Source organism: Globicephala melas, chromosome 13 (assembly GCF_963455315.2).
Source record: "Globicephala melas chromosome 13, mGloMel1.2, whole genome shotgun sequence".
NCBI lineage: Eukaryota > Metazoa > Chordata > Mammalia > Artiodactyla > Delphinidae > Globicephala > Globicephala melas.
In genome coordinates, this window is record NC_083326.1 from 5,804,627 (window position 1) to 5,832,263 (window position 27,637).

The following is a 27,637-nucleotide window of genomic DNA, read 5'->3' on the forward strand; positions in this document are numbered from 1 at the left end:
TAAAATAAAAGTTTGCCAGTTTCAAATTATATTTCAAACAGAGGAGGAATTTTCAGAAGACTACTATCATGGACAGGACAGTGGACAGATATTAAGAAAACCTGAGATATGGACTGACTTTATGAGTAACTCATAGTGCAATCTGTTACAAGTTACTTGAGCTTGCTGTATCCCAATTTTCTCATCTTTTTTTTGTATCTTACTGCATGGGTTTATTTATTTTATTTTATTTTTTTAACATCTTTATTGGAGTATCTCATCTTTCAAATAAGTGCACTGGGTTATTTCTCTAGCATAATACAGAGTCTATGATTCTATATTATAGCTTTATATTCTTATTCTCAAAAAGAATGGCTTTAAACATATGTATTATAAGAGTTTTACTTTACTGGTACTGAATAACTCCCCTGTGTAAACAACTAAAAAAAACTGAACAAAATACATAAAATAACTGTTTTCAGATGTTGAACATCTGAAATGTTCAAAACCTGCCCCAGTGTCTTCTTGAATGTTTGGCTAAATGCAAAGAAAAGACCCCATAAGGTGTGGCAGTAAACCACCATCCAGGAGCCACAAACTGAACAGAGATTTTGGAGATCACAAAAGGCTGGAGGTATGCTGAAGTTCCAACCAGCCAGAGTGGATAAAACTCACTGAACATGAACACTCAGTTGAATTCTCAGAAAGGCCACGCTTTAGGAGTAGGGCTATTCTAGCCCAGAGTAAAGATGATTCTAAGATGCATCCCAACAGACCTAAATGAGCAATTTTCAAAGTCTAAAACAAATTTACATTAAATGTAAATGGATTAAAGACTCTCGTTAAATGACAGAGATTGTCAGACTGGATAAAAAAGCAAAACCCAGTAACATGCTATTTATAAGAGGCATGCTTGTAAATTTAAAGATACAGAGAAGTGAACAGTAAAATGATACAAGAGAGATATTGTATAAACACTAATCATAAGAAAGCTGGAGCGGCTATATTAATATTAGACAAAGTAGGCTTAAGGATAAGAATATTATTACCTGAGATAAAGAGAGAAATTTTATAGTGATGAAATGGCAAATTTATCAAGAAGCTATAACAATCCTAAATGTGTATGTACCTAATAATAGAGCTTCAAATACACATAATTATATGATCCTAATGTTAAAGCTACTATATCTAGTGAATAAAGAATTCTTCCTTGGGCTAGATGACAAGTTAAAAATACAGACAATTCTGATTCCATGTACTTTTCTATATAAGTATGACCTGTAGTATCTTCTTTAATGCCCAAATCATTACTCTAGTATTTCTTAGTGGTATCTTTCTAAACCGAATATTGATTTGAATATCAATTTATGAAAATCTCTACTTATTTCAAATGGTTTAAATGGGATAATTACTGAAAACAAGACTACTAAGTATTCTTTCTAGATTGAGTTTTAACATTAACATGTTAAAAGATGAATGAAAAAAATTCCTTAACACTTATTGGTAATGCTGGATGTGTACAAAGCAAATGTAACAAAGCCAAGAATATTCTCTAAATCTATACTCAAATACAGCAGGAAAATAAGTGAAATAATTACTAAGTGAATAAGTGTGAAATCATATGATACTGATCAAGCATACGTTGATAAGAGAGACTTCTTTGAAATGGAATAGTTCAGCAAAGTTTCATGAAGGGTTAGACTTTTATGAAGAAGGAAAAAGATTTGTGCAAGAGAAGAGAGAGGCATTTCCAAACAGAAGGCAAAGCACAGAGGCAAAACAGGGGACAGTGAGAAGAGTGAAGTGGAAGTGATGTAAAGAAGTAGGGAAAAAGACTCAATCTGTAAGGGTATGTACATTCTTTTCAATCATTTTACTTTTCTGGGTCCTCTCTATTTGAGGTTTAGTTTTGCTTGTTTTTTCTTTTTTAAGGTTAAAAGTAAACATCACACTTTTTCCTCACATCCATACCCATGACCCACTGGTAACAAATGTTAGCAGTTTATTATCTATGATTCCAACAATATTATATGCATCAAGGCATGTATATGAATGAATACTGTACATATACATCCATGTTTTCTTCCCACAAAATAGGTACTGCTCTGTACCTTGCACTTTTTCCACTTAACAATATAATCCTTGATTCGTTCAATAAACACATATTGAGTGCCAGTTAACTGATATCCAAGCATATGGATATACCTTAATTTACCTAGTCCATTAGAAATGAATCACTGCAATGTTTCCAGTTTTTTGTATTATAAATAGCACTGCAATGAACACCCTTGTACATAATTTTTAGTACATCTGAGGTGAGACTGACTATAGATAAAGTAAAACTGCTGAGTAAAAGAATAACTGAACATAGTACTAAACTGCAATGGGGGTATATATTCTTAAATATGCAAATTATTTTGCAGGCAATGAAAAATAAAAGATAAAAATATGTTGGGATAGTGCATAAAGCATATTCACATGGAAATGCATAAAAGAGGGCAATTAGTAAGATTCTTTTCATTGGTTGTAGTGTATTTTCTGGAATAAATGGCGTTTCAGAAGTTTTTTGAGACTGAATGGACTTTGGTGGTTGATTTTAGTATAGGGCATGGCAAGACTCAGAGGCATCAATTGGATGCCCAAACAAAAAGCAAAAGCAATAAATATACCTGGAGGAAGTGAGCTTTTTGGTGTTAGTAAGAGGAAAGGGGACAAGTGAAGTACAGCAGTGCACTTTAAGTTTACAAAATACCAGAACTCAGGAGCTGTTTTATGGGTTCAATAAACCTGGGATTTTCTCTGTCAGTGTTCTAAGAGTGTACCCTTCAGAGAAGGACAACAGAGGTAATCTATGGTAACTTTTATCATCACTTTCAGAAATTTATGGAACGAGTCCTAGGAATCAAAGCAAAAAGGATTTGATATTGTTTCCTTTGGAGAAGAAAGCCTAGTTTGTTTATTTTAAAAGAGAATACTAACAATCCTTTTTCCTTGTTGGTAAAAGACAAAACAAGGAAGAGAGCTGCAATTCACACATAAGCTCTTTCAGTTGGACATAACAGAAAATTTGACTGTTATGGGCATAAAATGTTGACATGGTCCACCTCAAGAAGCTGTGGCTACTGCTCCCAGCTGTTTTTAAGAAAGTTGATGTAAGAACAGATGATTTGAGGTCACTCCCATTTTCTATCATGAATTAAAAACAGAATTCACACTTACTCAGGCTGTTATTCTTCTACAATCTAATATGCTTTTTTCCTCAGGTCTGCTAGCCAGAGCTCTCAAAGTTGGTTGTTTTTTTTTTTAATTTTTAAAAAACATTCTAATTTTGTCTCCTGTTTAGCATTTGTAGGGCAAAATGACCTAAATTTATATGAGACATGACTTTCAAATTGCTGAGAAAAGTAACTTTCGCTTAAAGCTTTTGCATTCAAAGTACCAGCCCCAGCTAAATGCTAGAGTGAGTGACACACATGATGTTTGTATGGAAGGGGTAATTCCGATTCTGGACATAAGTGAAACTGATTCCAAGTGTATTGATCTTCACTCAGGATACTTTTTTATTTAAATTAGAAAAAGACTGGATTTTCCTTTTTGTACAAGAATGTTCACTGTAAATTGGTTTAACAGTGAAAATTTAAAAACAACAAAAACTCTCAGGAATGGAATGGGTAAATAAACTGTGGAAGGGTCATACAATGGCATACTATGTAGCAATTTAAGGTTATCTAAAACTATGTGTAACAATAGGGATAATCCTCAAAAACAATGTTGTTCTACAAGCAAGGACCCTGGTAGAGAATGTGAATGAGGTATTATTTATATAGTGTTTTTAACATGCAAAACATTACATATCTTCTACAGATAAAACATTTGAAGTAATAAAACATATACGGAAATGATAAACACTACATTTAGGATAGTCATTATTCTCTGAGAAAGAAGAGAGGAAATAGGATCAGGGAGGAAGAAATAAGAGGTTCAGCTCTCTCTCTAAAATGTTCTTTCAGTAATACTGCATATATACATAGGTGACTGCTATATTACTGGGGGTTTTTTGGTGTATACCTGAAATATTACACATTTTAAAAACTGGAATAAAAAGAACACACTATCCTGAAGAAAACAGAGCCCCGGCCAAAGCCAGCGTTTCACAAAAGAAAGAAGCATATAAATACGTATGATGAGTCCAACCTGGAATGTGCTCAGAAAACCACTGGCTGCTGCCAAGGGCTGTCCTTTAGGGCGCCCAGCTGGTGGCAGGAGATGAGGACAGTTTAAAGACAGACTGCGAAGGGCTGCTTGTGGCACATCAAAAGTCCTGGACCTTTCTGTATGGAGTAAGAAGCTAATGTTACAGTCTTACAAAATGAGTTAAAGAGACATGATTCCTTGCCCCCAAGGAAATCAAGTCTAATGGAATAAGGGGAAAAAAACGTCTACAATACTGAAATCAGAGAACTCCATGGGTCTGAAGAGAGTGCCATGGGAGTACAGTTGAAGGCTAGGTACGTTTCACAGAGGAAATCTACCTTGATGGTGGCCTTGAAGGTTAGGGGGTTTGCTTGTTGGGAAAAGTAAAGGGGGAGGGAGAGCCATTCTGAAAGGGGGAAAAGTGTATAGAAAGGCACAGAGAGACTTCAGGGAAGTACCAATAGCTTATAAGGCCAGAAAAGTGCAAGTCCACTGCGGCAGAGGGTTCGAGATGGTGAGAGATGAAGCTAGCAAGGTCAGCATGGGCCTGTTAAAGACCATGCAAGAGGTCTGCACTAAGTCACTGAGACAGACAGTAACTCAAACAGTTACCAAGAACCTACTACATGCCAGGGAATGAGAGAGCTGTCTGCCTGGGATACAGCAACAAGCAGAAGCCACACGATCTTTGTTCTGTGCTCCTGGAGGGTGCAGTCAGGTCAAGAAGGCTATGCCTACACAGAAGTTCTACTGTCACTGTGGTGATGGAGACAAGTATGGCTTGCACTGGGGACAAAGATGAGGGCTGCCTGACTGTACCTGAAGTAAGGACAGGAAATCATTTCCGGAGGTGATGCCTGAGCTGAATCTTAAGGAACAATCTGGAGTTAGCCAAGCAAATCAGGCAACGGTAAAGGTAATGTGGGCAGAGAAAAGAGCATGAGGGTAGGCAGAGAAATCTGCACACTGTGGGTGCAGTCAACATCACAGCACGCACACTCATAAAGTATCTGGAGCACCACGATATGGTCAGGGCAGTAGCGGGAATAGTTCATAAAGTGCCTCTTGTGTCTTACTTAGACCCTGGACTTCATCCTGAAAGCCAGAGGTGTTTTCTGACAGCAGGACTATAATGATAAGTAAGAGGGACAGAAGCAAAGCTGCTATGTTTGGTGTCCAGGTGGGAGGTGGGGGGCAGGGACGGGCAGGAGGGGTGATGGAGCAACCTTGCTCATCTCTGTCCTCTATCTCTCCCTGACGCGCTCTCATCTAGTGGTGGCCGCAGAGGCCCTGTCACGGAACCTGAAAACCACATACCTGTGCAGAGAGGTATAAGTATATAACAATTACGTTCATTTTAGAAAGATTCCTTGGCTCCTCAAGAGGATGGGAAGGATGGACAGGGGCTGGCAAGGGAACAGGAGTGGAGACAGAAAGATACTTTGGGTAACTTTTACACCGCTAAAAGTGAGAGGTGAGGAGGGCTTGAACTGAAGCAAATATGAGCTATTTGGAAAGCAAAGGAGGCAACACAGAGTGAAAAAAGGGGATCATGGGTGACTCTCAGGTTTGGGAAACTTAGTGGCTGCCTGAGGATGTGACTGAACATGCCAGGGATATACAGAAGAAGAGCCAAAGAGTAGGGAGAAGACCCAGGAAGACAAAGAGCTGTGCCTCAAAGAAAACAAGAGCAGCAGCAGCTCAGTGGCAGGGTGCTTCCTGCACATCAGACACTGTTCATCAGATCATCATCTGACAGATGTGCTATTATTCTCCATGCTTTTTTTATTTTGAAGGGATGATGAAATTGAGGCTATGGTTAAGGCTCATAGCTACTAAGTGGTGGAGTCAGGAGACAAATTCAAGAGCTCCAAGAGCTGTGCTCTTAACAATTCTGCCACAAAACGCAGAGGTGCTCGGCAATATCCAGATGGAGGTGGTTAGAAATATCCAGATTCAGGGACTTCCCTGGTGGCACAGTGGGTAAGCCTCCGTGCTCCCAATGTAGGGGGCCCGGGTTCGATCCCCGGTCAGGGAACTAGATCCTGCATGCCACAACTAAGAGTTCACATGCCAAAACTAAGGAGCCTGCATGCCACAACTAAGGAGCTGGTGAGCTGCACCTAAGGAGCCCTCAAGCCACAACTAAGGATCCCATGTGCCGCAACTGAGGAGCCTGCTAGCCACAAATAAGACCCAGCACAACCAAATTAATTAATTAATTTTTAAAAAGTTGCATTTGGAAGAGATTTCTTTCTTTTTTTTTTTGCGGTACGCAGGCCTCTCACTGTTGTGGCCTCTCCCGTTGCGGAGCACAGGCTCCGGATGCACAGGCTCAGCAGCCATGGCTCACGGGCCCAGCCGCTCCGTGGCATGTGGGATCTTCTCGGACCGGAGCACGAGCCCATGTCCCCTGCATCGGCAGGCGGACCCTCAACCACTGCGCCACCAGGGAAGCCCCGGAAGAGATTTATTTAAGAAAAAAAGAAATATCCAGATTCAGGACATACTAATCTGGTGCTCAGGAGAGAGGTAAGAAATTTAAGGGCTATTAGCATCAGTTGAAATCATAAAAGTACAGGTGATCTGATCACCCAAGGAAAACATGTAATATAAAACAAGAGAGATAAAGACAGAAATGTGGGAAACACCAAGACTAAAAGGGTAAACACAGTAAAGGGTACTCAAAGAGCTAGCAGCAGAAGAACAAGAAGAGAAAGACATTCTTCTCTAAGTCAGGAGAATAATCGTAAGGAGGGAGCACTCACCACTGTTAAAAGGTAAAGAAGGATTGAAAAAAAGAAACAAAGTCACTGGATGTGACACAAGGAAAGAAATCAACGGTTATTGTACTCAAAACTGTTTTCAGTGGGGAGGAGGAGGCAGAAGCTGGCCCTTGGTGGTTGAGAGACAAGCGGGATGTGAGCAAACAGGTGGCGCTGGGGCGAGGAGAGTTAAGAGTAACCGCCTGACGGGGAAGGCAACGCAGACAGAGGTCAGTTACTGCGGGGTGGCATGGAGTTCCCTCCTTGAAAACTGCAGACATTCCTCACAACTTGCAGTCACTTCCTCTCCATGCCCCAGTCCTTCCCGCTGACACACTCAAACAGTAGTCACCAGAGAAATGAGAAGCACCTCAACTCCACACTACAATGGGAGCAGATGAAGAAGCTCAGCTACAGAGCTGGTACTTCATCCAAGGTCAAAGTTCCGTAGAGTAGTGAATACAAAAGTTCTTAACAAACCCTAAAGAGCTATTTAAATGCAGAGAAACACAAAATATTATTAAGGTTATTAAAGGCAGAGCTCCAGCTAGACATCAAATCTCCTTCCGCCAAGCTTCGGGCTCTCTCCTCTGCAGACACGGACTCTTTCTACATGCAGGAAGCCCTTCTTGCCCCCTCCACCCATCTAAGTGCTGCCTCTCTTTCAAGGCACAACTCCCTACCCTCTGTGAAAGATTTCTCTAACCTGCGCCCACCCTGCCTCTGAACCATACTAACTTCTCTACCACTCGGTTGACATTTAAATACGGTCTTACACTGCGGGTTACTTTATTTTTATTTATTTTTTATTTATTTATTTATTTTGCGATACGCGGGCCTCTCACCGCTGTGGCCTCTACCGCCGCGGAGCACAGGCTCCGGACGCGCAGGCCCAGCGGCCGTGGCTCACGGGTCCAGCCGCTCCGCGGCATGTGGGATCCTCCTGGACCGGGGCACGAACCCGCGTCCCTGGCATCGGCAGGCGGACTCTCAACCACTGCGCCACCAGGGAAGCCCTGGTTACTTTATTTTTAATCAGCTTTATTGAGGAATGACCTCCATATGATAAAGTTGGCCAATTTTAAGTAGACAATTCAATGAGTTTTGAAAAATACGAGCATTCAGGTGACTCATCACCATAATCATGACAGAGACTATTCCCATTGCCCCAAGAAGCTCCCCTGTGCCCCTCTGAAGTCAAGTCCCTCCTCCAACATGCCCACCCCGAGACCTCACTCCAGGTAACCACTGGTCTGTTTTCCGTCACTACGGTTCTGCCTTTTCTAGCTTTCATGTAAATAGAATCATACCATATGTACTCCTTTGTGTCTGGCTTCTATCACTCAGCATAATGTTTTTCAAATTCATCCACATTGTTTTGTGTGCCAGTAATTCTTTCCTTTTTATTGCTGAGTAGTTTTCTATTGTATGAATGAACCTCAATTTGTTTATTTATCAGTTGGTGGACATTTGGGCTGCTTCCAGTTTTGAGCCATTATGAATAAAGAGGCTATAAACACTCTCGTACAAGTTTTTACGTGAACATATGTTTTCATTTCTCTTGAATAAATACCTAGAAGTGGGATTGCTGTGTTGTATGCTCTTTGTTTTAACTCTATAAGAACTGCCAAGCTGTCTGTTCTACATTCTGGCTAGCACTTGATATTTCAGTCTTTAAGTTTAGCCATTCTAGCGGGTGTGAAGTGGATCTCACTGTGGTTTCAGTTTGCAATCCCCTAGTGAATTTCCCTGTGCTCATGTTTTCTTTGTTGAAGTGTCTATTCAAATCTTTTGTCCATTTATTAAAAAAATGGGTTGTTTTTGTTCTTCGTGAGTTGTGAGAGTTCTTTATATATTCTAGACACAAGTCCGTTATCAGGTATTTTTTTTGGTCAGCTTTATTGAGATGTAATTGATACATGACACTGGGAAAGTTTAAGGTGTGCAGCATGCTGATTTGATACATACAATATTGCAAAATGATGACCACCACAGCTTTAGCTCACACCTCCATCCCATCCCGTAACTACCATCTCTTTCTTGTGGCTAGAACATTTAAGACCTACTTTCCGAACTACTTTCAAGGATGTGCTAGAGTACTATTAACTGTAATCACCATGCTGTACATTATATCTCCAGAACTTATTTATCGTAAAACTGGAAGTGTGTGCTCTCTGACCTTGCTATCAGCTAAACATCAAATTGGTTGTAGTACCATTTTTTAAACATCTGGGTACTGTCATTGAGATAAAATTACAGTCTACTCAGAGGCAGCTGTCTCTCATGACCTATAAACTATAAATATGAAAATATACCCTAAGTACAACACAGAGTAGGGTGGGTTATAAAACTAAAGGAAGAATTTAACATATTGATGAAGATTAAACAAAGATCTTAACTACCCTGAGAAAAGGACCTACATTTCCTTACTTTGTATCTCATTATCAGGTATTATTTATTTTTGTAAACAACCTCTCCCATACTGGGGGGAGGGATGGGAAGTGGAAGAAAGTTTTAAAATTTGATGAAGTCCAATTCATGAAATTAAAAAGAAATTATTTGTAGTTTTTGCATCATAAATCTTTGCCTAACCCAAGATTCCAAAGATTTTCTCCTATAATTTCTTCTGGAAGTTTTATAGTTTTAACTCTTATAATTAGGTCTGTGCTCTATTTGGACTTCATACGTATGTATGGCATGCGGTAAGAGTCAAGGTTCACTTTGTTGTTATTGGGCTTTTTGGCATGTAAATATTTAATGGTTGTAGAACCATTTGTTGACAAGGCTATCCCTTTCACCCCTTGAATCACCTTGGCAGCCTTGTCAAAATTGCATTGACCATATGTGAATGGGTCTATTTCTGGACTCTATTCTATTCCATTGGTCTAAAAAGCTATCACATACTATCTTGGTTACTCTAGCTGTAATTGAGGGTAAATCCTGAAATCAGGTATTCTTAGTCCTCCAACTTAAGCTTTCTTTGTCAAAATTGCTTTTGGGTATTCTAGGGCCTTTTTATATCCATACAAATGTTATTAGAATCAACTTTATCAATTTCTACCAAAAAGTCTGGTGGGATTTTGATTAGGATTACTTGAATGTATAGATCAATTTCAGGATCTTAACAATACTAAGTCTCTGATCCACGAGCATGGGATCACCCTGTTTATTTACGTCTTCTTTAATTTCTTTTAGCAGTGCTTTAGCTTTTATTGTACAGATCTTGCCTGTATCTTACTATGTTCGTTCCTAAGTTATTTCGTATTTTTTATGCTACTGTAAATAGTATTGTTTTAAAATTTCAATTTCTGGCTGTTGATCACAAGAATATCAAAATACAATTATTATCATATACTGACCTTTTATCCTACGACCATGCTAAACTCATTTATTAACTCTAGTAGATTTTTTGTAGATTCATTAGGATTTTTTTTTTTTTTTTTGCGGTACACGGGCCTCTCACTGTTGTGGCCTCTCCCGTTGCAGAGCACAGGCTCCGGATGCGCAGGCTCAGCGGCCATGGCTCACGGGCCCAGCCGCTCCGCGGCATGTGGGATCCTCCCGGACCAGGGCACGAACCCGTGTCCCCTGCATCGGCAGGCGGACTCTCAACCACTGCGCCACCAGGGAAGCCCCATTAGGATTTTTAAACATATGACCATGTTTCATGTGAATAAAAACACCTTTAGATCTTCTTTTCTAATCTGGATTATTAACATTTCTTTTTCTTGACTCACTGCACTGGCTAGGATCTCTAGCACAATAATGAATAAATGTGAGAGTGAAGATCCTTGTTATTTTCCTGATCCTAGGGAAGATGCATTCAGTCTTTTACCATTAAGTAAGATTTTAGCTGTAAGTTTTCTCATAGAATTTCCTCAGTTGAGGAAATTCCCCTCTATTCCTTGCTATTCCTTGCTAACTGAATTTTCTTATCATCATGAATAGGTGTTGAATTTCATCAAATGCTTTTCCTGTACCTATAAAGATGACCATACAGTTTTAAGTCTACTAATACAGTAGACTGTACTAATTGGGGATGGTACGTTAGCGCAGCCTTACGTTCCTAGGGCCAATCCCACTGGTTATCCTTTTATATGCTGAGGATAAATAATAAGAATGACAGTAGTTGTCACTTACTTAGAATGTACTCTATGCCATGCACCTTTCTAACCTTTCATATTTTTAACTAAATTAACATACAACATGCTTAATAAAAAGGGTATTAATGCTATCATCACAACATACAAGAGGAAACTAGGGCATTAGAGAGGTAAATTAGCTTGCCAAGGATTATGCTGCTTTTAAGTGGAACAGCTAGAATTTAGACCTTGGTAATCTGACTTCAGAGCCGGTACTCATAACTACCTTATTTTATTATCTCTTACCTGGGGTGGTCTGTTGTTTTTTTTTTTCCTGCCCAGCATGATTCACTTCCACTTACTTCTTTTAGGAAAAGAACTGACTCTCCCCAAAAAAGTGAGTTCATGGCACACGGTGAGTCAGTTATAATACCCCATCCCCTGGGTCACAAAGATTGGTCAATGGATACGTGTTTTAAGTTGAACCAGTTGAAAACTTTGCCTAGGATTTTTCTAACTAGGAATGGTGAGAAAGACTGTTTCTCCTCTTTGGTTAGACGACTGTAGAGATGTAAGGTCATGGTTTAGTTTCGTGGAGAAAATCCACGTATAAAAGGAGAGAATGAACCTAAGCTAAGAGAGTGAAAGAGAAAGACAGACCATAGACACAACACACAAACAGGCGTATAGACACAGACACACAGGAAGAAAGGGAGAGGGGGAGGTGGGCAGAGAATATGCCCTGGAGGTGCTGACTCCCCAGTTCAAGTCTCTGAGGTTCCCAACATCTCCAGCATTTCTTTTGTGAGCTCTTCTCTACTAAGTATCCTTAAGACAAACCTTTCCTTTTTCACACCTGCTAGAGTCTGGTATGGCTTACTCCCTCATCCTGAAGTTTTTGCCCAAATGTCACCTACTCTTTGAAGCCGATCATAATCCAACCCTGGAATGCCTTATTTTCCTTCCTGCTCTATTTTTTTCCCCCATACTACTTATCAATTTATAAAATACTATATGCTTTACTGATATGTTTTTACTGCTTCCATCCACTAGAACAGAGGGTGCAGGGTGGCCAACTACAGCTCACAGACCAAATCTGGTCCACCACCTGTTCTTGTAAATAAAGTTTTATTGGGTCTCAGCCACATTCATTCATTCCTGTACTGTCTATGGCTGTTTTCATGCTACAATGGCAGAGCTGAGCAGTTGTGATAGAGACAATCTGATATGCCACGCCTAAAACATTTACTATCCAGTCCTTTACAGAAAAAGTTTTCTGATCCTGCACTAGTATGTAAGCTCCACCATGGCAGAGATTTTCACCTGTTTTGCTCACTGCTATATTCCTGGTACCTAGAACGACACCTGGTGCATAGCAGGTACTCAATATTGGTTCACTGAATAAAATACAAAGTAGAAATTCCCTGAAAAGTACTTTTGCTAAGCTTAAAATTTCAAAGTTTGTCTGGCTTCTGATTCTTTACACAAATACCTGAGATTTTTATAGTTAGGCAAATATCTCCTTTCCATATCTTTACTGCACTTAAAAAAAAAGCATTCTCTCCCATTTACCTGGAAATACAATTGTCTTACACTTTTCAGTTTCTCCTGAGAGCTATCCTCCAATATCTTTCCTTGGTATACACACCCAGCTGATGCCAAAACCAAAAGGATTTGTTGCCAGCCTGGATTTGAGGTAAAAGAGAAGAGTGAAGGATATGATCAGGGTTTTTAGCGTAAGCAAATGGAAGGGTAGGTATACCATTTACTGATATGGGAGATTATCCACTGGGGTGGGGGTAGTTCCAGGGAGATCATCAGGTGTCCCTCTTAGATATGCTCCGTTTGAGATGCGTACTCACTATCCAAGTGAAAGTTTCGACTAGACATTTGGATGTGTGCATCTGGCTTCAGGAAAGAGATTTAGGTTAGAGAGATGCATTTGGGAACTGTAAACATACAACCAGGAATGAAAGCCATGGCAATGGTTGAGAAAATTCAGTGACTAGTATAGATAGAGAGCAGAAGAGAGACTAGAAAAAGCTGAAACCTAAGCTGGAAGTGAAGGAAGACCAGACGCTAACGAGTTTATATTCTAGAACTCCAGCAAGGTACAGATCTTAAAAGTACCAGGTATTAGAAAGTAGGATGCAGATGAGGCCCAAAACAGGAAGACTGACTGAAAGTCTGTATTACAAAGTCAGACTTTCAGTCCCCTCCCCTCTCCCACTCAGCCCAATGAATGCCTCCCTCCATCCTGGCAGAAGAATAGAGGTGTTCACTCTCCAGAGGATGAAGCAGGCAGACTCTAGACTTACGGATATAACACCCAAGTGAGGATGGGAGCACTACACTGAAAGCGACTAAGTAAAAGCCTAGATGCTGAACACTGAAACCTCTGGCTTCATCCCCCGATAAGCTCAGAGAATGCCATCAGTGAGGTGTGTATACTCAAGAAAAATACGGGAGGATTACTCTCAGGAGAAAATAAAAAGTGGGGAATTCCCTGGCGGTGCAGTGGTTGAGACTCAGCGCTTTCGCTGCCGTGGGCCCAGGTTCAATCCATAGTCGGGGAACTAAGATCTCACAAGCTACACAGTGCTGCTCAAAAATAAAAATTAAAATTAAAAATTAAAAAAAAAAAGTGTGAGACGAACCCAAAGATACCAACATTTGGGGATTCTCCAAAAACTTAGTCCAGCTGGAGCACTCTGAGATGAAGCCACCAGCCAACAAAGCCCAACCCAAGGGGTTTTCCTGGTGGTGCAGTGGTTAAGAATCTGCCTGCCAATGCAGGGGACATGGGTTTGAGCCCTGGTCCAGGAAGATCCCACATGCCGCAGAGCAACTAAACCCGTGGGCCACAACTACTGAGCCTGCGCTCTAGAGCCCGCGAGCCACAACTATTGTGCCCTCATGCCACAACTGCGGAAGCCCGCATGCCTAGAGCCCGTGCTCCACAACAAAAGAAGCCACCGCAATGAGAAGCCCGCACACTGCAACGAAGAGTAGCTCCCGCTCGCCGTAACCAGAGAAAGCCCGCACACGGCAATGAAGACACAACACAGCCAAAAATAAAAATAAATAAAATAAATAAATTTATTAAAAAAAAAAAAAAGCCCAACCCAAGCACAGAGAACTTCCAATTCGTTCTTTAGTGGCTCACTTTAAATATCAACTCTGCCAAAGATCACCAGAAAAAGCCACAAAAATGACAAACAAGTGAAAAAAGAAAAAAGGAACCTGGATGAAACAGAGAAAAGGCAGGGAGGAGATGAAATTCCCAAAATGTTACAATTACTAAGCTAAAGGAAAAAGTAAATACACTGCAACTATGAAACAAGAAGGAAGTCATACAAAAAGAAATATCAGAGAACAAAAAAGAGCTTTTGGAAAATGTAAATATGAAAAATTCAATGGAAGAGTTAAAAAATAAATTTGAAGAACTTTCCCAGGAAGTGGAACAGAAAAGACAAAGAGATGGAAAATAGTGGGAAAATGGCAATCAGAGAACTGGTCCACAGAGTTTAACACAGAATGTTTTAAAAGAGCAAAGAAAATGGAAGGGGAAAAGAAGGAAATTATTAAAGAATTATTCCAAGGAAAGTTCTCAAAAATGAAAAACATGAATTTCCAAACTGAAAGAGCCCTCCATGAATCCAGAAAACAGTTAAAAACAAAGCATAATAGCATATGACTGGAATTTTAAAACACTGGAGACAAAAGATCATAAAAACTGAGAGAGAGAGAGAAAGAAGGAGGGAGGGCCATATACAAACTGTCAAGAATTAGTAGGGCATTAGACATCTTAACAGCTACAAAACAATGAGCAATGCCTTCCATATGCAGAGTGAAAATGACTCTGAACATAGAATTCTAAACCCTGCCAAATTTTTATGCTAAAGATTGAAGATATTTTTAGACAAATTGTCTAAGAAAGTAAACTATATGGATCATCTATACTATACGGATCATCTGTGAATAATATCTGGTTATAACCATGTAAACATTCTATTGATGCAGCATGAAATGACTGTTGACCTGTACTGGGAGAGTGGGGAAGAGGCACCTTGGAGTGTGTGCATGTAGATGTGTGTAGCTGTAGGGGAGTTGAAGATGATGACTACTACTTTTTTTTTTTTTTTAATTTTATTTATTTATTTTTTTTGCGCTACACGGGCCTCTCACTGCTGTGGCCTCTCCCGCTGCGGAGCACAGGCTCCGGACGCGCAGGCTCAGCGGCCATGGCTCACGGGCCCAGCCGCTCCGCGGCATGTGGGATCCTCCCGGACCGGGGCACGAACCCGCGTCCCCTGCATCGGCAGGCGGACTCCCAGCCACTGCGCCACCAGGGAAGCCCGATGACTACTACTTTTGAAATATTGGTCTGTTTATATATATGTCTGCTTCTCGTGAAAAATCCCTCCATCTATTCAGAGAGAGTCGAGCAGAGCAAAGACAAGATTCCCTGTAGTCTTTGTCAAAGACAGATCAAATCAGAGGCCGGGGGAAAGGCCGAGGGAGAAGTGGATGGCTCTAATAAACACGGGGGAAATCTGAGGATTAAAACACTTCTGAGTGATTAAAAACTCAAAGTCTATGAAGACTAGAACAAATTCATTTCATAAAATGTGTCCCTTTATATTTGTAGACTATAACAGAAATAGAAAAAAAAAATAACTTCCCAGGCTTTTCCTCTCTATCAAATTACGTACTCCTAATTATTTGTTTGTTTTATGCTATTGAATTGCTATGCACCTACACACATACATATGTAAAATATATACATGTATAGCAAATATGGTTTCCCTCCAAATGCTAAGTTCACGTACAGCCTTGATTGTAGATCTTTTTACAGTGCTCTACATATAACAGGGTTGAAAATACGCTTGCTACTAATGTCTTTCTATTTCTCTTCCATCTTTCTTACTCCAGTAAAAGAAACTTCAAAGATATCCATAATCCTGCCTTACAAAATTGGAAATGAGAGGTCTTTGTTTATTTTTAGAACACAAAAATCTTATTTTTAAGCATCTAAAATTAAGATGAAGGAGACAACCAACTACATAATTATCTTTGCTAAAAACACTGACATTTACAAAAAGAAGCAAGGTTAGAGCAAACCGCCCATTCATTCACATGTAACTGACTTAATAACCATAAACATTATTTTAGATATATAATAACTAGTTTGAAATTCATTTCCATCCAGGACAAGTGCTAAAATGGCATTGATTTTTGTGGTATATAAGGTAGAGTACAAAATAAGAAACCTCAGCACCACCAGCTTGTTGATTTTCAAGTAAGGCTTGTTACAATGCAAATGTTTAGTGGACTAGCAGTACGGAGCACAATGCACGGGAAGATGTGTCCATCCACACTGAGTGCAACGTGTTCCACCAGGTCTACATTATTCCATGTTTCAGCACTCTAAGGAAAAGGCAGTAACTCATCTTCAAAAACTCTGAAGTACAAGCAAAAGATACAGACACCCATTTATAAAATCTAGTAAGCCAGGGCACATCCTGAATTGCAACTGGAGAATCCAATCTCTTTGCCATAAAAACACAAAAGGCATCTTGGAAAGAACATGAAATTATGGTTACAATGTCCAGTATAATCTGCACTGTATGCATGTCATGCAACATGACCAACAATGTAACTAAACAGTTTCTTTAAAAAAAAAAAAAAAAAAACTCAAGAACTTGAGTTCTTAAAACTCAAGAACTGAATTTCCCCTGGTTATAGCAACAACATAAGGAAGACACAGAAGGAAAACTGAAAGATCACTAACAACCTTAAAAATAATGTTACATGACTTATAAGTAAAAATATTTTGAAAATAATGGATAAAATACATGATCTGGTAACTATATTAACAAAAATATAAGTGCATGAAATAAAATAATCTATCATTAACTTAAAAACAGTTACTTTTATTTTTTACAAAGGCATGCATGCAAAACTTCTTGCATGTTTTTAACCTTTGAAGTAATTCAGTGGAAAACTGCTAATAAGTGGACATAATGCAAAAAGGTTGTTTTCTTTAGCAGATTTTTTTTCAATTTTGACTAAATTTGCTCAGAAATGCTACCGAATAAGAATGACCTAACTAAATTTGAAAATTGGTAATTTATCTCAAAAGAAAAACTTTATCCCTAGTCTTCACTTCACTTTATACTTCTTTCATGGCTAACATACTTAAAAATGTATATCCGTATATAAACTCAAGAACAGCACAAGACAGAAAGTATTTTGTAATTAGTATGTAATTCTAAAGATATCAAGTTTATTAGAAGTTTTATGGTATTTTCTCTGTTAGAAAATATATTCTATAAAGAACAGAAATGCATCTTCTGACTTGAAAGAAATTAGGTTGCCTTTTTCTGACACCCTTTCTTAGTCCCTTGAAAAAAACTGCACACTGAGCAGACAGCAAACCTATCCACTTAAAAACAAAAATTCTGTAGCAAAATGTCACTAATTTATGGCAACAACTAGGACTGAAATGATATCTAATGAGAATATTCATTTGAAAAGTGGGATTATCTCATAGTGAACACAAGAGGAGCCAGAGTGAACAGTTTATAAGTTATTATCACAAATTGTAAGGCACTTCCTAAGTGTAAAGAAATTTCCTCCCAGGGGAAACCTACCAAATGAAGTATGTTTACTCTATGTCAGATTTTACAAAGATAGTCAAAGGAAACATGACACTAATAACTGTATTTAGAAAATGATGCAGAATACCTACTCTTATTATTTTTTTAAATTTTTATTTATTTTATTTTTTTGCCTGTGTTGGGTCTGCGTTGCTGCACATGGGCTTTCTCTAGTTGCGGCGAGCGGGGGCTACTTTTCGTTGCACTGCGCGGGCTTCTCATTGTGGTGGCTTCTCTTGTTGTGGAGCATGGGCTCTAGGCGCGTGGGCTTCAGTAGTTGTGGCCCACGGGCTTAGTTGCCCATGGCATGTGGGATCTTCCCAGACCAGGGATTGAACCTGTGTCCCCTGAGTTGTCAGGCGGATTCTTAACTACTGCGCCACCAGAAAAGTCCCAGGATACCTACTCTTGTAAACAATTTATCAGGAAGATGGTGGTAGACCCTTAATTTGAGGATCCCAGCTAGAACTTCAAGATTTCTTTTTGCTTAGCCCGTAATCTTAATTTAGCAAATACAATTAGTCTTTGGGAGGGCTATAGGAACAGGAAGTCTTAATTGGAATTACAGGTCCTTACTAGTAAGTGCCTTTTCTCAACATCTGTCAGCCTCATTACTATTAAAAATCTTAAGATTTGTAAAAACTCTATCCTCTTATTTCAACTTCCTTTCAACCCTTGTGTACTTAATTATTAATTTATACTTGTTCTACACATTTTAACATACATCTTCCTTTATCTTTTGCTTGTATATTTATTCCATTTCTTTTGTGAACACAGTTTCAAGGGCACAGATGTCCATTCCTCTTCTTTTCTTTCAACTCCTTTGCAATGCCTCTCATGTATACACAGTGACTAGTTATTTCCTTCTCCACTTTCCTTTTAAGAAAAATATCCACTGACTGATTGGTGGTCGATAAAATATACTTTGAGTTAAAGTTTAGAAATACTTTTTTAGAATAACCAAGAAACCAAATACGTATTCATAGTAACTTCATAAGAAACCCTCCTCTACCGTGACTCATTCTCAGATAGAGGAGCAGCCCCCTTTCCTACCTGCCGAGACAAACCCAAGCCAATAAAGATGTAGACGTAGAGAATGGACTTCAGGACATGGGGCGGGACGGGGAAGCTGGGGCGAAGTGAGAGTAGCATTGACGTGTATACACTACCGAATGTAAAATAGTTGGCTGGTGGGAAGCAGCAGCATAGCGCAGGGAGATGGGTTCGGTACTTTGCGATGACCTAGAGGGGTGGGATAGGGAAGATGGAAGGGAGGCTCAAGAGGGTGGGGATATGGGGACATGTGTGTGTGTATGGCCGATTCCCTCTGTTGTGCAACAGAAACTAACACAGTATTGTGAAGCAATTATACTCCAATAAAGATTAAAAAAAACCAAAAACCCAAACAGCCAAAAAAAAGATTTCCATGCAAGAAGTGGTTATCAGTGCCCAAACAAAAGCTATGAACTTAACTCAAGGTCTTATTTGTCTGATTTAACACAACTATCAACAAGCTAAATTATTAGCTTCCTCAGCTAAAACTTCTAAATAATAAAATTAATGAAGACGGGAAAACCAGGATGGTTTCCCAAAATGGTTAATAGCGTAACCAAAAAAGAGAAGAGAGTTTTGACATCAAAGTAGGAGCAAACTCAGAATTCCATTACTTTTCAGTACAACAGTCCATGTTCACAGCAACAAAAGTATCAAGAAAAAGACTCAAATGTGCACAAGGTCCTGTACTTAAAAACTCGAGAAAGTCTGCAATAGCAACATCTCTTATCTGAAATACTTTTAAACCATTTTAAGGTAGTACTTTTATGAAACATGCTTTTGTTATCTGGAAAATATTTGGAAATCCATAATTCCAGGGATGGTAGATAAATGAGGTATTACTTAAACAGGACTTTTAAAAGCCTGTAATATTTGAAGCCACAGTCCCTTTTAACTCTGGGTTAAGTTCAAACAGCAGAGTTATTACAGTATCAACCAGAATATTTCTGATATGATAAAAATTATGATTTTTTTGTTAAATATATTTAACAATACAGAATATAAACCACAGTAATCTTCACAAATAACCATTATTAAATGTCATTTTAGAACACAGCTCTTTATTATAACTACCAATAATTACAGAGGTAGAATTCTATCAGTAGTTATAAAAATGTCACCATTTCAAGACACAATCATAGCTCAAATCAAGTTGAACATAACCTGATAAAAAATAATCTTCTGTTTTAAGAACTGTGGTTAATGTTTAACCATATGACCCTCACCCCCACCAATCCCCCAATTTTCCTAAAATCCAGACATAAATTCATGCCTTGTGCTCCCTCTGCTGGCTATATAGCTATAGTTAATCCCATTCTTGGGAGATATTTTGTACAATGCAATCCTATTAACAACACACTGAAAGGCAATGGTACATTATATGTGGGATCTTAAAGATATAATACAGATCCCTTCTTTGGGCTTTGAGGAAAGATAAAAGAAGAAAAACATAACTTGACCAAGGTCACACAGCGTACTGAGAGACAGAATAATTCTGGTCTGACTCCTAATCCAGTGTTCCTTCTATTCCGTAACAATGTCAATGTCTTCATGTACAAGACTATATTTTGCTACAAGTACCTAAAATCTGAAGCTTGATATCTTTGGGCCACACACAGATTTTTCACTGAGCTGTAATTACAACTGGTAAGAGCATCTGACCAATATTCACTGCAGACATACGAAGAGTGCCCCTGATTTTAATTTTCTCGGACAGTGCCCAATTAAAAATGAAAGCTTTAGGGAAAAGATAGTTTATTAAAAACAAGAACCTGTTTAATTTCTTTTAAAATTTAATCTAAAGTGGGGAGGTTAATACTTTCCTTACTTTTAGTTGAATAAGGTATATGACCTATGCCATAAATGTTCCCAAAGAATAAGTTAGTATTTAATTCCAATTGACTTTTGTAGAATAGATGTAACATAATTATTTGTCAAGTAGTCTGTGTGTGGAAAACTGGAAATACCAGCTCTAGTCTGATAACAATACTATTTAGATAGACACAAACAGTCTGGGATTAAAGACTCTAATCTATTCAGACAAAAAGTAAATATTTATTAAGCTAGAATATACAAGTCTATCTCTGCAGGGAAGAGACATTTGTTTCTTGATGAAAGATATAAATTGTTATCTAAATCAAGAACAATTTTCATTCAAAGTAAAGTTTAAATTCTGTGCTCCTTTTGAAAACAGAAAACTAAAGGCATCAGCGCCCATCCTTGTTCTCTGGCAGTGATTAGTTGTTATTTTCATGGAAGGGAATCATGTTAAAGTATTTAAATAAATAGGAAAATAGTGTTGAAATGAATATATTTCTCAATTACCTACTGGTAACCAATTTGGACAGTACAAACAACAAATGTCAACATTTTAGAAATGAGAAAGTAGCCTGGGTTAAATCCAGCTTTAAGGAATTTAGGGAAAACTGACAGATGAATGTAAATTTTAACCTTGCACAATTTAAATAATGTGATAAACCTGTTATCCAGGGCTCTATAGCTATCATCATATAATATTTATGGATATTGATTTTTCAACTGAAATGCCAGATAAAAATTACCTTGTTTTTGATGTTATAAAGAAAGGCATTTAGAATAATTCAGATACATTTCTGTTTAAACACCAGTCCTCCACTTTCTAGCTATGTGAACTTGGTTACTTAACTTTTCTGAGACTCAATTTCCTTACATGTGTTGGTGATGATGGTGAAAGCTACTGAACAAGAATTCCCGTGATGATTAAATTAATTCAATTAGTGTAAAAACACTTAATAGGGAGTCAAAGGAAAAAGCCACCAGTCAGTTCCAATTGATTATTGGCATGGAGAAATGTGGGCCCTGGGTTACCAGCTATTCCGTTTATCTGTTATATTTTAGCAACAAATGCTAACTTTTTAAACATACTGTGCAAAACCAAACACAGTACCTCTCTGGGCTGAATCCAGACCGTAGTTTCTGTTTTGGAGAATCACTGGAAATGCCACATGTCATGAAACTGAGCAAGGCATCGGGAGTCAAGGCTGTGTTGGGGTTAGATGGATGTTCTAGAAGAAAGAGATGTGCTCCGGCAGGAAAAGTCAAGGGTAGAGGTTAAGAAGATTTTATGAGAACAACTCAAAGCGAAAAGTGTGCTTTTCCTGGCAAACCAGTTTTGAAATAGCTCAGTACTATACTTACATTCCAATTTAAAATGTTTGATTTTTGTATAAATGCATTACCATTTAATCCCTGATTCTCCAGTAAAGAGAAGATGTTCTATCAGAAATAGATCAGTTGGTTTATAGTAGAATCCAAAGTCTCTACAACATAACATTCATATGTCCAGGATACAGTATAAAATTACTGAACATACAATCCTGGCTAGAGGTATATCAATTTTATTGATCTTCTCAAGGAATGATTTCTGGTTCTACTGACTTTCTCTTCTGCTTTTCTGTTTTCTATATCATTGATTTCTGCCCTTTATTATTATCTTTCATTTCCTCATTTTGGTTTAATCTGCTCTTCTTTTTCTAGTTTCTTAAGGTGAATACTGGGGTCACTGATTTGAGACCTCTCTTCTTTTCCAACATAGGCATTTTAAGTTATAAATTTCCCTCTCAATATTGATTTAGTGGCATCCCACACATTTTGATTTGTTGTATTTTCATTTAGTCTAAACTACTTTTTAAATTTCCCCTGATCCATGGGTTGTTCAGAAGTATGTTTTTAAATTCCCAAATCTTGGGGGATTTCCCAGAGAGCTTTCTATTATGATTCCTTTATGGTGAGAGGATATGCTTTCCATGACTGGAACCCTTTCATTTAAACTCACTGAGACTTGTTTGATGGCACAGAATATGGTCTTTTATTGGGAAAATTTGTGAATAAGTTTTATTCTAAGTTAATATTAAATTTGGAAAATCTGCAAGTTCTATCTCTCACCTAAATGAAATATAATAAGAAATTAGACCTTTAAGAAAAAGCACCATTTTCAGAAAAAATACCTAGTAAGACTTGAAATACATTTTCTCTTTTCTTCCTTTCGGTATAAACCCTTCAGCAGGTAAATACTATTAATTTCAGCATGAATCACGTTCTACTTAAAAGAAATGGTTTAGGGCTTCCCTGGTGGCGCAGTGGTTGAGAGTCCACCTGCTGATGCAGGGGACACGGGTTCGTGCCCCGGTACGGGAAGATCCCACATGCCGCGGAGTGGCTGGGCCCGTGAGCCATGGCCGCTGAGCCTGCGCGTCCGGAGCCTGTGCTCCGCAACGAGAGAGGCTGCGACAGTGAGAGGCCCGCGTACCGCAAAAAAAAAAAAAAAGAAATGGTTTACAGTTTAGAGTGTTAGTAAATGAGAATGTAAAGCAAAAACAAACAAACAACAACAACAAAAACTCCTTAATTTTTAAAACCAGATAAAAGAATTATTTTTTAACCTGTTTTTTCTCTCAGAGATCTATGTGTAAGTTTAGTATCTAAGCCAGAGGGGGAAAAGAAAAGATATCTCTGTTCAGTTTTTGCATTTATATAAGGCCCTAGAAAGTCCAGTCTAGGCCCCAATAGCATTGCAAGCTAACACGTTAAACCATTTTCACCCACTGATATTGTGGCATGAGTCAAGTTCACCACGTTAACCAGTCAGGGTCATAGCAGGACTCTGATGGTCTGGAACGTAGCTCTGGCATGTTCTGATTGGGAATATGATCTTTCTTGATAAATGTTCCTGTGTGCAAATGAGAAGAAAGTGTATTGGGATGTTATTGGTTGGAGTACTCTATAAATATCAATTAGGTCAAGTTGATTGATAGTGTCGTCTGAGTCTTCAATATTCGTGCTCATTTTCAGTCTACTCCTTCTATCAACTATTGAGAAAGAGATATTTAAATCTCCAACGGTAACTGTGGATTTGTCTATTTCTCCTTGCAATTTTATCAGTGTTTTGCTTCATGTATCTTGAAGTTGCTATCTATTGGGTACGAACATTTAGGATTCTAACAGTCCTCTTGATGAACTGACTCCTTGATCATTATGAAATGGCTTCCTTTATTCCTGGAGAGTCTATGCTCTGAAGCCACTCCCTCTTGCTTTTGACCAGTGCTACTGATGGGGTTAAGTTTATGTCTATCATGTTGCTGTTAGTTTTCTATTTGTCCCATCTCTTCTTTTTTCTTTCCCTTTTCCTTTTTTTTCTGTCTTCTTTTGGATTAATTGAGGGTTTTTTGTGAGTCGACTTGTTGATTTATTAGCTGTAATTCTGAGCAGTGGTCAAGAAATTCTCTTAGGATAGTAAGCTGTGATTTTCGCAGGGATCGCTTCCTTTTGTTTCCCATCTCTCAGGGATTAGTTCTTTTATTGCCTCATGCTCAATGTCTTGAAAACCACTGTTTCATATATTTTGTCTGTTTTGTTGTTGTTTCAGGTAGAAGGGTAAATGCACTCTTTGCTACTCTATCTTGGTGGGAAGTGAATAGTGATTTTTAAATATTTATAGGAAAAAAACACATAGTTTTACAAATTTTATATAGAAACTTAAGGAACATTGGAGAAAACCAAAGAATTTTAATCTAATATTTTTCCTTACTTAAGCTGTGATTGTACAATTTTTCCCACCTCTAATAATCATGGTATTTTAAATTTCACCCTGATTTCTCAAATATGACACTAAGTTCACACTTAGTTCAATCTGTGTGGAAACTGTACTCCCTCAAAATAATCCCACTAATTACATGCCTTGTACTAACTCTACTTTATTTGCACTACTAGTCTCCTTTGTAGATTATAAGTGCCAGTCATTCCTAGTCTTTTTCATTATTCTTCATTGTAGAAATCAACATACTAGGTACTCTCTACTTTTTCAGATAATGTTGTGACACCATGAGGGAAGACAAACACTACAAAGCAGTTTTACATTTCTAGTTCAAGTCCATCACCCCCTACTTCATTCCACACACTGTTCATTGTTCTGCTCATCATTTCCTGAATACACTATGCCTTTGTTCACACTAACCTCTTTGCCTTTACATCCCTTTCCTACAAAAATCTGCCTGGCAAATTTCTACTCACCCTTCAATCTTAGAAAAAACATCAATCACATTTTCTAGTTAGTTGTATCCATGTTTATTTCCCTCACTAAAATATGAAGTTCTTGAGCATGGAATAATTCACTTTGGCCTCCCTGGTACCTAGCATAGTGCCTATGTATTTAAAAGACTCTCAAAAAGTGGTTGTTTAATTAACTAAACTCAGAAACAGAAATAATTTGGGAGGCAGCATGTCATGGACTGAATGTATGTGTCCCTCCAAAAGTCCTGTTGAAGCCCTGACCCCCAGTGTGGCTGTATGTGGCGTAAGGAAGTAAGTAAGGCTAAATGAGGTCATAAGGGTGGGGCCCTGATCGGAGAGGATTATTGTCCTCAAAAGAAGAGACATGAGCTCCCTCTCCCTCTCCCTCCAGGTGGGCACAGAGAAGAGCTCACATGAGCACACAGCCTGAAGGCAGCCATTTGCAACTCAAGAGCAGAGCCCTCCTCACCAGACATCAATCCTGCTAGTACCTTGATCTTCAACTTTCAGTCTCCAGAAGTGTGAGAAAATAAATTTCTGCTAAATAAGCCACCCAGTCTATGAGATTTTGTTACGGCAGCCTGAGCTGACTAATGCACATAGGGAGGTGGTTAAGATGAGGCAGTTCCTCTCTCCCAACCAGAAGGCAGGTTAGCGTTCTTGAGTCTCAAGGACCAGCAGTAGGAACTCTCTCTTCTGTTTAAAAAGACATTTACTTCTGTCTTTCCTCTGGAGGGCTATACTTGAAAACAGTGCTGCTATTTCACCCTTAGCCACTGCTACCACACAACTCACTCCAAACCAAAAAGATCAGACATTCTATAACCTGGTTTATAAGGTTAGAGTTTATAATTACTCCAGCAATATATATATCTCAGAGGTATGGGGATGATCACAGTGCTTCTGAAATAAGTCCTTTACAAAAATAAAGCTAAAGAAAGAATAAATAAAGTGGAGAGAGGCTCTGGTTTTGGATGGGGTAGTCAGAGAAGGCTTCACTGAGGAAGTGATATTTAAGTAAAGACCTGAAGAAAGTGAGGTTGTGAATTGAGTAGATATCTGGGGAAAGAGCATTCTAGGAAAAAGTAATAATAAATGTAAATGGACCAAAGAAGGGCATGTTCAAGTTGCATTACTGGTAACAATCTCAAGAACCTCTCTAAAGAATTATTTAAAGCATAAAAGATCTAAAACACATCATTATTTTTAGTTGCCAAGACCACACCCCACCCCCAGCAAAAACTAAGTTTAACTTTTTTTTTTTTTTTTTTTTAACCTAAAACAGAAAATTAAATGATTACTCTTCAGCCAGCAGTCTGCTGCAGAACAGGAACTGGATTTGAAAACCACAATGCTACTGAAAACATTTTTAAGACTTACTTGAATACAAAATGAGAGTTACTGTATTCAATAATATGACTGTGACAATCTGTCTACCTCTGGCAGAGATAGATAGAAGGTGAGATGTGAGTTGCATTATATTAAAGCTGGAATGAAAAATAGTTTTCCAAACTTATTTCTTTAATTACTGAATTGTCGTTACAAATAAAAGGGAGAAAGCTACCAGCAACATCAGTATTTGTTACTTTAAATTAGCTTAAATTGAAAACATGCTAACCATCAATATATAAATAGTCGTGGTGGCTGTAGTAATCATGGGAAAAACGATAATAGCAGAATTTGGTTGCTTAGTATGTGACATTAGCATTGTGCTAAGTGTTTTGCATACATCATCTCATTTAAATCTGACCTCAACCTAGAGAGGCAGGTTTCCCTATTATCCCCATCTTACTTGCTCAAGATTACCAGCTACTCAGTGGCAGAACTAGCAGTCAAGTCTAGGCCTGACTCAACACCTAAGCATCATGTTATGGAAACGCCATGGAAACGCCAATATCTATAAATCAACCTCAGTGATGGGTCCTGCTAGTCAGGGCCAGAATCTGATACAACTACTGACACTTTATTTTGTTAAGGAATATTACGGTGTAGCGCTCTCAAAGCTCAGGATTTTAATGCTTCCTATCTTTGTGATCTATGAATGAACTCCAAGTAAATATTCAATAATAATGTGAGAACCATATGTCCTGATTTGCCCAGGACAGTCCCAGTTTATACATTTTGTCCCACTGGAACTATCAGGCAGAGTTCCCTTTCACTCTATTAAGTGTCTTGGTTTGAATGATAAATTATATGGCCATCTACTTCATAATCACTTCACTTTTGCTCCACCCATTCACTGTCTTCCTTATTAAACAATGAAACACAGTAAACTGCCACCACTCTTTCTTTTGGGGGCGTAAGTTCATGAGACCTTTTCTTCTAATCAGAGTGTTGGCTTTCTCAACATTTAAAGTACAACTTTTTTCTTGTCCCCAAATGGTTCCACAACTCTTTCCCAATTTATATGTCTGATCTCATCTCCTCCCACACCCTGTCCCATTCCCTATTCTTTTCTCCTAAATGAACCTTTTGTCTTTCTCGCCTGTTCTTGCCTATATCTTCTTTCATGCCAACCCCTACGCTTGGAACAACCTACTAATCCGCCAAATCTCTTAACTCAAATCACTTTTTAAGAGTCACTTTAGTCAGTAAAGCCTACCTGAGATCACCCATGCACCCACCTGTCCTATTTATGGACTGAATCCATCCGATTCAAATTTGAATTGTTTTTGTTATTACACTACTATAAGGTTCACCATACTCACTGACATCAAAGAGTATGTGAATCCTGACAGACTTCACAACTTAAAAGTAGGGCTTTTAGGTATATCTACATCTATTAACCAAAAAGAATGCACAATCCAGACGGATCTTACTAAAAATTATAAATGAACCATTGCTTTTAGAGGAT

The 27,637-nt window shown here is 38.5% G+C and overlaps 1 protein-coding gene across 3 annotated transcripts in view; it reads right to left on the minus strand.

The window, feature by feature from the left end:
- The window catches only part of DYM (dymeclin), a 379,359-nt gene that overhangs the window by 133,306 nt on the left and 218,416 nt on the right, over positions 1 to 27,637 (minus strand). The window lies entirely within an intron of this gene.